This window comes from Triticum urartu, chromosome 5 (genome assembly GCF_003073215.2).
Source record: "Triticum urartu cultivar G1812 chromosome 5, Tu2.1, whole genome shotgun sequence".
NCBI lineage: Eukaryota > Viridiplantae > Streptophyta > Magnoliopsida > Poales > Poaceae > Triticum > Triticum urartu.
This window is the reverse complement of record NC_053026.1, coordinates 141,571,652-141,587,925: the sequence shown is the minus strand read 5'-3', so window position 1 is coordinate 141,587,925 and position 16,274 is coordinate 141,571,652.

Sequence of the window (16,274 nt, the reverse complement as noted above, 5' to 3'; positions counted from 1 at the left end):
AGGGTGAAGTGGGGGAGAGAAAAATGAGAGGCAAATGGCAACTAATGTAATGCGAGAGATAGGGATTGTGATGGGTACTTGGTATGTTGACTTTTTATGTAGACTCCCCGGCAGAAATTCTTCTTGCTACCTCTTGAGCTTGCGTTGGATTTCCCCGAAGAGGAAAGGATGATGCAGCAGAGTAGCATAAGTATTTCCCTCAGTTTTTGAGAACCAAGGTATCAATCCAGTAGGAGGCCACACTCAAGTCCCTCGTACCTGCACAAAACGATAGCTACTTGCAACCAACGTGATTAGGGGTTGTCAATCCCTTCACGGTCACTTACGAGAGTGAGATCTGATAGATATAATATTTTTGGTATTTTTGGTATAGAGATGCAAAGTGAAAAGTAAAAGGCAAAGTAAAAAAGCAAAGCAAGATTAAAGTGATGGAGATTGATATGATGAGAATAGAGCAGGGGGTGATACGTCTCCAACGTATCTATAATTTTTGATTGCTCCATGCTATATTATCTACTGTTTTGGACTATATTGGGCTTTATTTTCCACTTTTATATTACTTTTGGGACTAACCTATTAACCGGAGGCCCAGCCTAGAATTGCTGTTTTTTGCCTATTTCAGTGTTTCGAAGAAACGGAATATCAAACGGAGTCCAAACGGAATAAAACCTTCGGCAACGTGATTTTCTCACCGAACGTGATCCAGGAGACTTGGACCCTGCTCCAAGGAACAAAAGAGGCGGTCACGAGGGTGGGGGGCGCCCCCCCTAGGGCGCGCCCCCTGCCTCGTGGGCCCCTCGGAGCTCCACCGACATACTCCTTCCTCCTATATATACCTACGTACCCCAAAACAAATAGATACGGAGCCAAAAACCTAATTCCACCGCCGCAACTTTCTGTATCCACGAGATCCCATCTTGGGGCCTGTTCCGGAGCTCCGCCTGAAGAGGGCCATCATCACGGAGGGCTTCTACATCATCATAGCCTCTCCGATGAAGTGTGAGTAGTTTACTTCAGACCTTCAGGTCCATAGTTAGTAGCTAGATGGCTTCTTCTCTCTCTTTGAATCTCAATACAAAGTTCTCCACCTCTCTTGTGGAGATCTATTTGATGTAATATTCTTTTTGCGGTGTCTTTGTTGAGACCGGCGAATTTTGGGTTTATGCTCAACTCTATCTATGAATAATATTTGAATCTTCTCTGAATTCTTTTATGTATGATTGGTAATCTTTGCAAGTCTCTTCGAATTATCCGTTTGGTTTGGCCAGCTAGATTGGTAGTTCTTGCCATGGGAGAACTGCTTAGCTTTGGGTTCAATCTTGCGGTGTCCTTTCCCAGTGACAGAAGGGGCAGCATGGCACGTATTGCATCGTTGCCATCGAGGATAACAAGGTGGGGTTTATTTCATATTGCATGAATTTATCTCTCTACATCATGTCATCTTGCTTAAGGCGTTACTCTGTTTTTAACTTAATACTCTAGATGCATGCTGGATAGCGGTCGATGAGTGGAGTAATAGTAGTAGATGCAGAATCGTTTCGGTCTACTTGTCACGGACGTGATGCCTATATACATGATCATGCCTAGATATTCTCATAACTATGCTCAATTCTATCAATTGCTCAACAGTAATTTGTTCACCCACCGTAGAATACTTATGCTCTTGAGAGAAGCCACTAGTGAAACCTATGCCCCCCGGGTCTATTCTAACCATATCAATTTCCATCACTTTAATCTTGCTTTTCTTTTTACTTTTACTTTGCATCTTTAAACCAAAAATACCAAAAATATTATATCTATCAGATCTCACCCTCATAAGTGACTGTGAAGGGATTGACAACCCCTAATCACGTTGGTTGCGAGTAGCTATCGTTTTGTGCAGGTATGAGGGACTTGAGCGTGGCCTCCTACTGGATTGATACCTTGGTTCTCAAAAACTAAGGGAAATACTTACGCTACTCTGCTGCATCATTCCTTCCTCTTCGGGGAAAACCAATGCAAGCTCAAGACGTAGCAGGGGGCCATAGGTTTCACTAGTGGCCTCTCTCAAGAGCATAACTATTCTATGGTGGGTGAACAAACTACTGTTGAGCAATTGACATAATTGAGCATAGTTATGAGAATATCTAGGCATGATCATGTATATAGGCATCACGTCCGTGACAAGTAGACCGAAACGATTCTGCATCTACTACTATTACTCCACTCATCGACCGCTATCCAGCATGCATCTAGAGTATTAAGTTAAAAACAGAGTAACGCTTTAAGCAAGATGATATGATGTAGAGAGATAAATTCATGCAATATGAAATAAACCCCATCTTGTTATCCTTGATGGCAATGATGCAATACGTGCCTTGCTGCCCCTTCTATCACTGGGAACGGACACCGCAAGATCGAACCCAAAGCTAAGCACTTCTCCCATGGCAAGAAAAACCAATCTAGTTGGCCAAACCAAACTGATAATTCAAAGAGACTTTCAAAGATAAGCAATCATACATAAAAGAATTCAGAGAAGATTCAAATATTATTCATAGATAGACTTGATCATAAACCCACAATTCATCGGTCTCAACAAACACACCGCAAAAAGAAGATTACATTGAATAGATCTCCACGAGAGAGGGGGAGAACTTTGTATTGAGATCCAAAAAGAGAGAAGAAGCCATCTAGCTACTAACTATGGACCCGAAGGTCTGAGGTAAACTACTCACAGTTCATCGGAGGGGCTATGATGATGTAGAAGCCCTCCGTGATGACAGCCCTCTCCGGCGGAGCTCCGGAACAGGCCCCAAGATGGGATCTCGTGGATACAGAAAGTTGCAGCGATGGAATTAGGTTTTTGGCTCCCTTTCCGTTCGTTTGGGGGTACGTAGGTATATATAGGAGGAAGAAGTACATCGGTGGAGCTCCGAGGGGCCCACGAGGCAGGGGCGCGCCCTAAGGGGGGGCGCCCCCACCCTCTTGACCGCCTCTCTGATGCCTTGGCGTAGGGTCCAAGTCTCCTGGATCACGTTCGGTGAGAAAATCACGTTCCCGAAGGTTTCATTCCGTTTGGACTCCATTTGATATTCCGTTTCTTCGAAACACTAGAATAGGCAAAAAACAACAATTCTGGGCCGGGCCTCCGGTTAATAGGTTAGTCCAAAAAATAATATAAAAGTGGAAAATAATGCCCAATATAGTCCAAAACAGTAGATAATATAGCATGGAGCAATCAAAAATTATAGATACGTTGGAGACGTATCATCCAACAGTCCGGCCAAAAGATATAGTCCGGCTATCCGGAGACCCCCTAATCCAGGACTCCCTCAGTAGCCCCTGAACCAGGCTTCAATGACGATGAGTCCGGCGTGCAGTTATTGTCTTCAGCATTGCAAGGCGGGTTCCTCCTCCGAATACACCATAGAATGAGTTTGAATACAAAGATCGTGTCCGACCTTGCAAAATAAGTTCCACATACCACCGTAGAGAGAATAATATTTCCACAAATCTAATCTGCTGACACGTTTTGGCGACATGACATCATGCCATGGCCCAGTGATTATTCAAACCGTTTTTCTTTAACCAGCCCCGCACATAACGCGAGGCGGTTTGACACGTCTCGTCAAAGCAGAGATCATGTCCCCCTTATTACGGGATTCTCATCAATACGGGCGTGGGTAACCCAACCGCGCCATCAATTACGGCGCTTGGGGGATAAGCGAGTTTTACCAGGCTAGTGGGGGCACATTGTTTCGTCCGCCCTTATAAAGGGATAATGTTTAACCTTCTTCTACCCACGCCTTCTTCCTCCTTGCTCATCCATCCTCACGCACTCGAGCTCCAACACCCAAGTCCACATCCTTCTCCTCAACCTTCTCCAAACATGTCCGGAGCGGGAGGCAAGTGGATGGCTTCCTCCATTATGGAGGGACACATCAAAATGCTACACGGAGCCGGATACTTAGCCACGGATATCGTGCATCGGCTGCCAGCTGCGGGGCAGATCGTCCCTACCCCGGATCCTCACGAGAGGGTAGTTTTCCTCCATCACTTCCTCTGCGGACTGGGGTTTGCCCTCCATCCATTCATCTGCGGCCTTATGTTCTACTACGGGCTGGACTTTCATGATCTGCCCCCAATTTCATCCTCAACATCTCGGCGTTCATCGTCGTGTGCGAGGCTTTCCTCCACATCCGGCCCCACTTTGGTCTGTGGCTGAAGACCTTCAATATCAAGCCGAAGGTGGTGGGCGGCCAAGAAGCGGAATGCGGCGGAGACATGGCGGGCAAGATGCCCAATGTTATATGGCTCGAAGGCTCCTTCGTGGAGACCATAAAGGGGTGGCAATCGGCGTGGTTCTACATCACCGAGCCGCGCGACACTAATTGGATGGCGGCCCCCGAGTTTCGATCCGGAATCCCCACGCGGCTCACTTCCTGGAAAGAGAAGGGCCTGTCCTGGGGTTCATCGGTGGAGCTGGACGGACTGCAGAAATGTATCCGGAATATGACAAGCAAGAAGCTTAAGCTTGTCAACATAGTCCAGGTCATGCTCTTCCGCTGGATCCTCCTGTGTCAACAACGGGATTTCAACTTGTGGGAGTTCGACCAGGCCCAGCACCAGACTCTAAGCGAGCTCTTTGACACGACGCACAAGGACGTCTGGAGGGTGGTGTTCAAGGGCACCGAGGTCCCTCCTTTTCTTACCAAGGACCACGGGCTAAGCGCGAAGCGCCCTGCGAATTCGGTGAGTTCTATACATCGGTAGGATATTTATTTCCCAAAACCTAACCATGTGCGGGGTCTGAGCTCCATGCCTTTTACAGGACTGGGTGGAGACGTCGGGGTAGATTAACTGTCCGTCCCCTCTGCCCGAAGATAATGCGGACTCTCTCCTGACGGAGATGCTGACTCCGGCTCCTTACAAGGTGCCGGAGAAGACCAAGAAGAAGTCCAAGGGAACCCGAAAGAGTTCCCGGTGCCAGGTGGTCTCGGACTCATCGTCCGATGACTCCGCGATGCACTCCTCCCACGAAGAAGAGGAGGAAGATGAAGATGCTCCCCCTCCAGCCGGGGGAGACAAGAAAAGGAAGGTCGCCCCAACCAGGGGGGCCGAAGGGTCCAAGAAGGGAAGGACTCTCCTTCCGTATTACTCCACCACCGCCGCCGAAGGCGAAAACGAGTGGCTGCTCAGGGCCAAGCCCCTCACGAAGTCGTAAGTATTCGGATACCAGAGTAACTCATAGCATACCCTTGTCGCACTGCTTCTCCTAACGCTGAATATGATTATGCAGACCACCCCGAGCCCGTATCGACGTATCCTCGTCGGACGGCTCCTTGGGCTCGTCGGATATGGATAGCGATCCACTTCCGACCGCCTCCTCCCCCTACCCTACAAACAATGCCGAGGTATTTTCTCAAGTGGCACTGGGTCGAGGGGAGACAATCCCGGAGGCGCCTCAAGGCGACCTTCCGGACTCTGGGAGCAAAGGGAGTGAGGCTCCCGAGGGCTCCGAGTTCGGCCCTCAGCCGAACACTGCGCCGGAACCTCCAGTGGTTCCGGACTCGGGCAGGCGGCCTCATTCCAAAAGGGGCAAGACGCCCGTGCCGGTGACCTCTGTCCATCCAGATGCACCGGACAACCTGTTGGGAGCGCTTCGCGGCGCTTCCATCGACGAAGAGCACCGCACTATTATGAGTGCGGTGATCAAGAAGGTTCAGTCCGCCAAGAGCGGACTGACTGAAGCCTGTGCCAGCTTTCTAACAGGCTTTGAGGTAAGTGTTTAAAATATAGGAAAAATATTACTGCATAAACAGTAGCCCATGATGTTCTGTTTGGTGTTCGCAAAGAAAAGCCGAATAGAGGATCAAATAATATCTGCAGGAGTCTAATATAAGTATGTCTATATGTGTATGCAGGCTTCGCTGCTGACCTCTGCCACACTGACTGCGGAGGTCGCCGCACTGAAGTAGGACCTCGAGGGGTCCGAGAAAGAGCTCGGCCTTGCCAAGAGGCAGCTCTAAGAGAACAAAGGTAAGTAATACCTTGTCTATATAAATATATATATATAAGATGCGATTGCGAAATGACAGGATCATCATGAATGTGCCAGGGGCCATGACCGAAGTGGCGACCCTGAAGCAAGCGTTGTCCGAGGCCGAAAACAAAGTGTCCAAGGAGCGCACCGAGCGGGAAAGGCAAGAGGCACGGGTGGGCGAGGTGCAGCAAGAGCTCCAGGCTCTCGTGAAGAAACACGAGGCTTTGGAGCTTGACTCGAAGACACGAGAGTCTGAGCTTGCCGCCGCCCTCGAGAGCGCAAAGAATGAAAAGGCTGAAGCCCAAAAGGCCCTCCAGGATATTGAGGCGATGAGGAAAATAGCGGCGGGTAAGGCATTCAATATGCAAAGCAAGCATGTGAGAGTAAATTACTTGTTACTTACCCGAATCCGGAGCTCTCTAGGAGCATTCGCAGATTTTCCCTGCAGTGTGTTGGATGCCGCAAAGTTTTACCAGGCCGAGGAGGGAAGCTCAAGGGAGAAGCTGTTCTGGTCTCAGTATACTGGGACCGAACACCCGATGCCTCTGAGCGACCAGCTGAAGCAACTGGTCGAGCTGCACAAGGCGGCCAAACAGGCCGTGAAGGGCTTCATAGTCCGGATGTGGCCTGGCGACGCCCTTCCCAACAGCTACTTCGGCCTGGTGAGGCGGCTTGTGGATGCCTGCCCATGGCTAGAAGTCTTCAAGTGGTCCGTCTGCATCGAAGGTGCACGCCGGGCTTTCGCCCGTGCGAAGGTGCACTGGGCCAAGATGGACTCCATGAAGCTGGTGAAGGAGGGGCCACCGCAGGGCAAGGAGCATCGCCACCCCGAGATGTGCGGCTGTTTATGTGCGGGTGTTTATCAAATCTGAGAGATGTCCAGTCATCGGCTTCTGCCCCCATGCCACGAGTGCTGGGGTCTTCGGGATAAACCTGAGCACTCTTGTTCCCATTTTTGGGTTCTTCGAGGGAGGTGCTCAGCACAACGAACAAGGCAATCAGACTATAATGCTTTATCACTCTCACTTAGCCATAGAATTCTATAATTTTAAATTTCGGCGAAGCCCCTAGTATTCGGAAGGCCGAATTCAGGGCGCTATACACGCCTTTAGCCGGATAGAGCCGACTCCTCGCTCTAAGCGGCATAAGTCTTTAGGGACTCGAAACCTCTCGAATAGCGACCAGTCTCTCGTCTTATCATGACAGTCAGTTTTAGCTTTCTCTACTGAGGTGCTTAGCCCAGCTGAACTGGGGCACAATCGCAGTAGTTCTCCCAGTGCTACCTTAGCCGATATAGCGGAACGTAAGGTACCAAAACATGGGAGCCGGACAAACCCAACTATTGACCCAAGACATGATTCGGAGCTGATGCATATAATGCTATAAGTTCGGGGTGCCGTACTATCGAAAGTGTTTGGACTTCTAACGTCGTATTATGGGGTACGTTTAAGCCCCTGGCTTATTGGCCGTACCAGAGTGTACGGGTGTTGAATTTCATGAATGAACATATATGTATATATAAAAAGAAGAATAGAGAATGCAATAATAGACTAGTGCTATGCATTGTTTATTCAAAAAGGTGCGTTAAAGCAAAATGATACAAATAGTGCGATAAGCAAAAAGTGGGACTATTTGACATGTCCCTTCCAAGGGCAAGCTGAGGAATGTTATTGAAAGCGGGTATTTCACTCATTATCAGAGACCACCTGAGAATTCCATGATGCGACGTAGCTTTCTGCCTCTTTGGTTGTTGTATCGTGTGTCCAGCAAACATACTGCCGGACGGTGTTTCCAGAGAGTAAAGTCCTGAAAGAGAGAAAAAATAATAAGGCGGGAAGCCCCTAATGCGGTTGAGCCGCGCCTTGGGGCGTGCCGCAGTCGTGCCCCCTCCCCGCCTGTGCCCACGATATTTTCAATGCATAATTATGTACGCAGGGCACGGATTTAGCCATTTGGCTAGGACTGGGGTGGGGGCCTCATTGCTATGCGAGCTCGAAACGTGCCCGGCGGTCTTGTTGCCGATTACTCCATGCGCGCTTGAAGGTGTCCGAGTCTTGAATCGCCGAACTGGTGGATTTGCCTTAAGAGGCTGCTTTGCACTTCTGTTGCGAGGGCTATAGTGTGCTCCTCCGTGCAGAGAGAGCGCTCTATGTTTCCATTAACTGTGATGACCCCCCGAGGTCCTGGCATCTTGAGCTTGAGGTATGCATAATGCGGTACCGCATTGAATCTCGCAAATGCGGTTCGCCCGAGTAGTGCATGATAGCCACTGCGGAACGGGACTATATCGAAGATTAACTCTTCGCTTCGGAAGTTATCCAGGGATCCGAAGACCACTTCCAGTGTGACTGAGCCTGTGCAGTGGGCCTCTACACCTGGTATGACGCCTGTAAAGGTCGTTTTTGTGGGTTTGATCCTTGAGGGGTCTATACCCATTTTGCACACTGTGTCCTGGTAGAGCTGGTTCAGGCTGCTGCTGCCATCCATAAGGACTCGAGTGAGGTGGAATCCGTCAATGATTGGGTCTAGGACCAGTGCGGTGAATCCGCCATGACGGATACTAGTGGGGTGGTCCCTGCGATCGAAGGTGATCGGACAAAAGGACCATGGGTTGAACTTTCGGGCGACTGGCTCCAACGCATATACGTCCCTTAGCGCACGCTTCCGCTCCCACTTGGGGATGTGGGTTGCGTATATCATGTTCACCGTCCGCACTTGTGGGGGAACCTCTTCTGTACTCCGGTGTTCGGCTGCCGGGGCTCCTCCTCATCATTGCTATGTGACCCCTTATCTTTGTGTTCGGCATTTAACTTGCCGGCCTGCTTGAACACCCAACAATCCCTGTTGGTGTGGTTGGCTGGCTTGTCAGTGGTGCCTTGTATTTGACACGAGTGATCGAGTATATGGTCCAAACTGGACGGGTCCGGAGTGCTTCTTTTGAATGGCTTTTTCCGCTTACTGGTTTTAGAGCCTTTGAATCCGGCATTGACTGCCGTATCCTCGGTATTGTCGCTGTTAATGCGGCGCTTATGTTTGTTGCGACGTGACCTGCCGTTGCCGTCCTTGGTATCCGAAGTACCATGGTTCTTTGATATGTTATTGCTGCGAGCCAGCCAGCTGTCCTCTCCTGCACAAAAGCGGGTCATGAGTGTCGTGAGGGCTGCCATAGATTTCGGCTTTTCCTGGCCAAGGTGCCGGGCGAGCCATTCATCGCGGATGTTGTGCTTAAAAGCTGCTAGGGCCTCTGCATCCGGACAGTCGATGATTTGATTTTTCTTTGTTAGGAACCGTGTCCAGAATTGCTTGGCCGGTTCCTTTGGTTGCTGAATTATGTGGCTCAAGTCATCCGCATCTGGTGGTCGCACATAAGTGCCCTGGAAGTTGTCGAGGAATGCGGCTTCCAGATCTTGCCAACAGCCAATGGACTCTGCTGGAAAGCTGTTGAGCCAATGCCGAGATGGTCCTTTGAGTTTGAGTGGGAGCTATTTGATGGCGTGTAGGTCATCACCGCGGGCCATGTGGATGTGCAGGAGGAAATCCTCGATCCATACCGCAGGATCTGTTGTGCCGTCGTATGATTCTATATTTACGGGTTTGAAACCCTCTGGGATTTGATGATCCATTACTTCGTCTGTGAAGCATAGGGGGTGTGTGGCGCCTCTGTACTGGGCTATATCGCGACGCAGCTCAAATGAGTCTTGCCCGCTGTGTTCGGCCCGGTCGGACTTACTTTTACTGTATCCGGCGTGACGATTATCGTCTCGCATAGTGGCGCGCCCTCGTGATCCGTAGATCGATCTTGCATGTTTTGCTTTGTCCTCCAATACATCTCATAGGTCTGGCATATTTCCCCATGCCTTGACATTCTTATGGGAGTGGCGCCGGAGTGCAGGCTGAGCCTTTGGCTGAAATGCCTCTCTATCGCGGCCATGAGGTGGCCGGTCAGCCGCATCATATGCTGGAGATGTGGGTTTGAGTGCTTCCTCCTCCAGTCGGGGTAGCAACCTACGCTTTGGGTAACTATTGGAGGGGCATTCGAGTTTATATTCCTCGGCCACAAGGACTTCGGTCCATCTATCAGCCAGCAAATCTTGATCAGCTTGAAGCTGATGTTGCTCTTTCTTAAGGCTATTTGTCGTGGCTATAAGCCGGCGCTTGAAGCGCTCTTGTTCTACGGGATCCTCTTGCACGACGAATTCGTCATCGTCGAGGCTTGCCTCGTCTTCGGAGGGAGGCATGTAATTATCATCCTCCGCCTCTCCATCTGCCGCTCTCTCAGGAGGGCTGGCTTCTCCATCCTCCTGCTCTAAATCTTGCTGGAGGGGATTGTTGTTGTCTTCGGCACTCTACGGAGTGCTATTATCTCCGGTGCCGGTATCACCGCTTTTGCCTTGGCGGGACTTAGAGCGGCGCCACTGACGTCGGCACTTGGGTTGCTTCTTGGAGGGGTCATCCTCCGCTGTCTCGTCGCCATTGCCTTCTTTGGGTGTGTCCACCATGTATATATCGTATGATGAGGTGGCTATCCAGTGCCCTGTGGGCAGTGGTTCCTCTTTGCCTCCCGCATCGTCGTCCATACCGTCGATGTCTTTGGAGTCGAAGTCGAGCATGTCGGTTAAGTCATCGACAGTGGCTACTAAATGGGTGGTGGGTGGGCGGCGAATTTCTTTGTCATCCGCATCCCAATCCTGCCAGACATAGTTCGGCCAGGACTCTCCTGACAAGGAGAGAGACCTTAATGAGTTCAGTATGTCGCCGAAGGGCGAGTGCTGAAAGACATCTGCGGAGGTAAACTCCTTGATCGGCGCCCAATTGGATTCGATAGGCACGGGCGCAGGCGGTTCGGAGTCCGTGGCCAGGGAAGAATCCAATAGTTCGGCGCCACGGCTCCCGTGAAGGGTAAGGTCGATCCTCGGCTCGATCGCCGCTGAGAATACGACCTCCATGGCGGGGTCTATCCACCCATCCATGGATGGCGCGATTGGCTCCAAATTGAGGGTCGGAGCAGTTGCCGGTGCGATCTCCTGAACATTGTCCGATGGTAGAGCTAAATCATGCTCATCGAGGCCGTGTGGCGCACTCGGCAGGGGCTCGAATCAGTCGAAGATCAAGTCTCCGCGGATGTCAGTCGTGTATTTTAAGCTTCCAAAACTGACCTGGTGGCCAGGGGCGTAACTCTTGATCTGCTCCAGATGGCCAAGCGAGTTGGCCCGCAGTGCGAAGCCGCCGAATACAAAGATCTGTCCGGGGAGAAAAGTCTCACCCTGGACTGCATCGCTATCGATGATCGGAGGAGCCAGTAGGCCTAGCGGTGACGACACAGAGGAACTCTCAATGAAAGCACCAATGTCGGTGTCAAAACTGGTTTATCTCGGGTAGGGGGTCCCGAACTGTGCGTCTAGGCGGATGGTAACAGGAGGCAGGGGACACGATGTTTTACCCAGGTTTGGGCCCTCTCGATGGAGGTAAAACCCTACGTCCTGCTCGATTTATTCTTGATGATATGAGTAGTACAAGAGTTGATGTACCACGAGATCGGAGAGGCTAAACCCTAGAAGCTAGCCTATGGTATGATTGTATGTTGTCCTACAGACTAAAACCCTCCGGTTTATATAGACACCGGAGGGGGCTAGGGTTACAGAAGGCCGGTTACAAAGGAGGAGATATCCATATCCGTATTGCCTAGCTTGCCTTCCACGCCAAGTAGACTCCCATCCAGAAAGGAGACGAAGTCTTCAATCTTGTAACTTCATAGTCCAACAGTCCGGCCAAAGGATATAGTCCGGCTGTCCGGAGACCCCCAAATCCAGGACTCCCTTAGTCAAGCTAGAAGATCAGTCAGAAATAAACTAACCTGGACGTTGGCTTAGAGAGTTGCACTAGCGTCATAGGCGGCTTGACTGGTCTCACGCACCGTCTTCATCCGCTCCATCATGAGGCCTGCTTGGCGTATAGCTTCTTTAGCAGCGCCCGCCTGATCCTCCGGGACATGATGGGTGACGAACAACGGAGATGGTGGAATAGTCGAAGCAGACAGAGGATCTGAAGTATGGACTTGTACAATTGAAGCAGGATCTTGAGCACTCGACGCTGAAGGACGTTCAGTCGACACAAGATCGGCAAAACTGACACAGGCTCGACTGAGGTCTCCAGTCTGCTGGATCACTAGTTCGAGTACTAACGTCATCTGAGCTGTTTTGCCGGCTGGCGCCCTCCTGCTCGAGTTCCTGCCTCTCCTTCCCATAGGCCTCTGGAGCATATCTTCATTGTCGTCTGGAAGTTCAATCACATGTTGCGGTGCTGCGAAAGATTCGACCGTAAGATACCAGTCGACCTACAAATTAATCGACGAAATGGAGGCAAGATGGCAGAGTCATACCTGCTTTGGAGGTGGCCGCATCTTCCATTTCTGCATCATCTTCGTTTTTGTAAATATCCATTGAGGTCCCAGAAGTAGCAGAACTGCAAGTTCCTGAACTCACTCGATCAAGCTAGAAAATGAGTCGACTGTTACTTAACAAGCCCTCGAAGAAAGAGAGAAAACAAAACGCTAACCCAGAGGCGATGGGAACGTCAACCTTGATCTGAGGCAGGATCTTCCGAGGTTTGGCAGCCGCAACCTTGGGTTGTTTCGGGGCCTTTTCAGTCGGTATGGATGAGGAAGTCCGAGTGCACTTCGAGGTCTGCGCGACTGCCTTGCCACGTATACTTGTTGGATCATGGGTCTGCTGGCAGCGCCTTTCAGTGCGGGGTGGGCAGTCAGACTCTCCTCAGTCTCCTCCCCGTCGCTTAAGTCCTCACTCTCCTCCCCGTCTTCGTCATTGGATTTCCAGTCACCACTTTCGCCTCTGCTCGCCTCTCCTTCCTAATCCTGCTCTTCATTGGGCATCGAGTACATCTCACTGTAAACCTGCAAGGCAAAGAATAGCATAGACATCAGTAGGACACAAAGACAGTTGCAAATCAGGATGAAGAAACACTCGACGGTAAAGGACAGACCTTTTCAGGTTCATGGTTAGCGCCGAATGGTAGAACTCTTCTGGACCCCCTGGGGTTATCTTTGTTTCTAGTGATGCACTGCAACCACTGCTCTACCGTTTCTTTGGTGACTTCCTCCGGGTGGATCCGAGTGGTGTCTTCAATACCAGAGTACATCCACATAGGATGATCGCGGGCCTAGACTGGCTGGACGCGTCGACTGAGAAACACCTCCAGCAAGTCTGTGCCAGTCACTCCATCACGGACTAATTGGACTACTCGTTCCATTAGCATGTTCATCTCTGCTTTCTCTGTTAGAGTTACTTTCAAAGAAGTGGGCTGCTAGACTCGCTCCATGGAGAAGGGGGGAAGACCAGTCGACTGGACAGGAGTCGGTTGGTCCTTGCAGTAAAACCAAGTCGATTGCCACCCTGTAACTGACTTGGGAAGAATCACAGCTGTAAAATTACATTCGCCTCTCATCTGAATACCTAGACCTCCACTCATCTGAATCACATGCGTCCTCTCTTCACTCGGATTAGCTTTTTTCATAGATTGAGAGCGATAGGTGAAGATGTGTTTGAAGAGACCCCAATGTGGTCGACAGCCCAGGAATTTTTCACACATGGAAACGAATGCAGCGAGGTACGTGATGGTGTTGGGGGTAAAGTGATGAAGTTGGGATCCAAAAAAGTTCAGAAAACCCCGGAAGAAAGGATGAGGGGGCAGAGAGAAACCATGGTCCACGCGAGTCGCGAGGAGGATGCACTCACCCTCCTGCGGCTCTGGCTCGGTCTCATTGCCAGGAAACCTCCAAGATCCGTGGGCAATGAAGCCCCCTTCGGCCAGATCCTCCACATCCTCCTGCTGAATCATGGACCGAATCCAGTCGCCCTGGATCCAGCCGGACGGCAGGCCGGACCTTGAGGAAGATCCCCCTGACTCGTCTCCTTCCCTTCGCCTTCGCCGTCGCCGTCGCCTTCTTGGCACGCTCCAGGGCCTCTGTCTTGTCCTTCCCCATCGCTGTGGGCTGCTCACGGATGGTGTGGTGGCGTCGATAGCGGTGGAGGACGAGGTGGAGAAGTAGAGGAAGAAGAAAGAGAATGGGATGCGCTGAGCAGACACACCGGCCACGGTGCCTTTTATTTGCCCACTTCCGAGTGGCTGACATGCGGGCCCGAGAGATCATGTCAAATCCCGCAACAGCCGCGCGCTTGGTACGTGGCGAAAAAGGCTGCATAGAGATCGAGGCGCCCCTACCTAATCCATCCCGTTTACTGTGGCACTCTCCATCTTGCGTGCTTCCCCAAATTTCCAATCCCGTGAGATTCAGAAATGGCAGTGCAACCAGTCATGCCCAAGATTTCATACCACTCTAACACTCGAAGCATATCAGGATAAGTCCACTCGACAAATTCTGAATGGATCAAGGCGACTGAAAATAAAGTTGAAGTTCCAGCGTGGTTCACCAACACAGGTAAGATGCCCCCGAAGCATAAGAATTGGGTCGGAACCATCTTCGACCTCTTCTCCCCTCGGACCTCGATCCATTCGGGGGCTAATGATGATGATATGTACCGAGGATAGGGTAATAGGCCTGACCTAGATGCCCTTCCCGAGGACACTACCCTAAGATCAACAACATTTAAAGCATGGCAGCATCGACCGACTGGAATCACCTCAGAGTGCAACCCACTCGACCAACAACTCCACTCGGATAACCCAATTCCATTCGACCAGTATATCATCATTCGACCGTACAAGAAACCACTCGGAGTAAAGAAGATCTGAAGTCACATAGGATGGCAACGGTCAGGCGTTCACTCTGTAGCGTTAATGATCATTTATATGTCTTTATTGCTGGCGTTACCAGAAATATGCAATCAGTCTCACCGAGTTTGCTTGGACAACTCTCTGTTTCACTTATTACCTAAATCGGTCCCACCAAGTTTGTGTAATCGGTCAAACCGATATGAGGCTTTACCCTAACCCTAGCACATCGGTCCTACCGAGTTGATCATATCGGTCCCACCGAAATGCCTAACGATCACATTTTGAACTGAATCGGTCTGACCGAGTTTTATAATTCGGTCCCAGTGAGTTTGGTAAATTGTGGGTAACGGCTAGATTTTGTGTGGAGGCTATATATACCCCTCCACCCACTCTTCATTCCTGGGGAGAGCCATCAGAACATGCCTACACTTCCATCATACATTTTCTGAGAGAGAACCACCTACACTTGTGTTGAGGTCAAAATATTCCACTCCAACCACATAAATCTTGTTCTCTAGCCTTCCCCAAGTTGCTTTCCACTCAAATCATCTTTACACCAAATACAATCCTATGAGAGAGAGTTGAGTGTTGGGGAGACTAACATTTGAAGCACAAGAGCAAGGAGTTCATCATCAACACACCATCTATTACCCTTTTGGAGAGTGGTGTCTCCTAGATTGGTTAGGTGTCACTTGGGAGCCTCTGTCAAGATTGTCGAGTTGAACCAAGGCGTTTGTACGGGCAAGGAGATGGCCATGGTGGGATAGACAAGGTTGCTTCTTCGTGGACCCTTTGTGGGTGGGGCCCTCCGTGGACTCGCGCAACCTTTACCCTTCGTGGGTTGAAGTCTCCATCAACGTGGATTTATGATAGCACCACCTATCGGAACCACACCAAAAATCTCCATGTCTCCAATTGCGTTTGCACACTCCAATCCCGTCCCTTTACATTCTTGCAAAGTTCCATGCTTTACTTTCTGCTGCCCATATACTCTTGTCATGCTTGCTTGATATGTACTCTGAATGGTTAAACATGTGCTAAAACTCCACCTCAACTTGAAGAAATTAAAACTCCCACTTTTCTTTGCTAAGAGTCTATTCACCCCCCCTCTAGACACCTCTTCTCGATCCCTTTCAATTAGTATCAGAGCATTAGTCTCCATTGCTTTGGTTTAATCACCATTGGAGGAAGATGGATGAGTCTATGTTGGGGAGTCTTAGACGTAGAGTGCCTATTCTTGATGGAGAGTACTTTCATGAGTGGAAAATTGAGATGCTTTAGATTTTCAATGAATATCATTTAAACAAGTACATTACTAGCCCTTCTGCATCTCATGTTGATCCTTTGCATCCTACCCTTGATGAGTCCATTGACATAATCCATAATCTTAGAACTGTCAATTTAATCACTAGAGGATTGCCTAGAAACTTGTTTGCTAGCTTGCCTACTCTTGATTGTGCCTACACCATATGGAGATTTCTTGAGGAACGATTTCCAAATT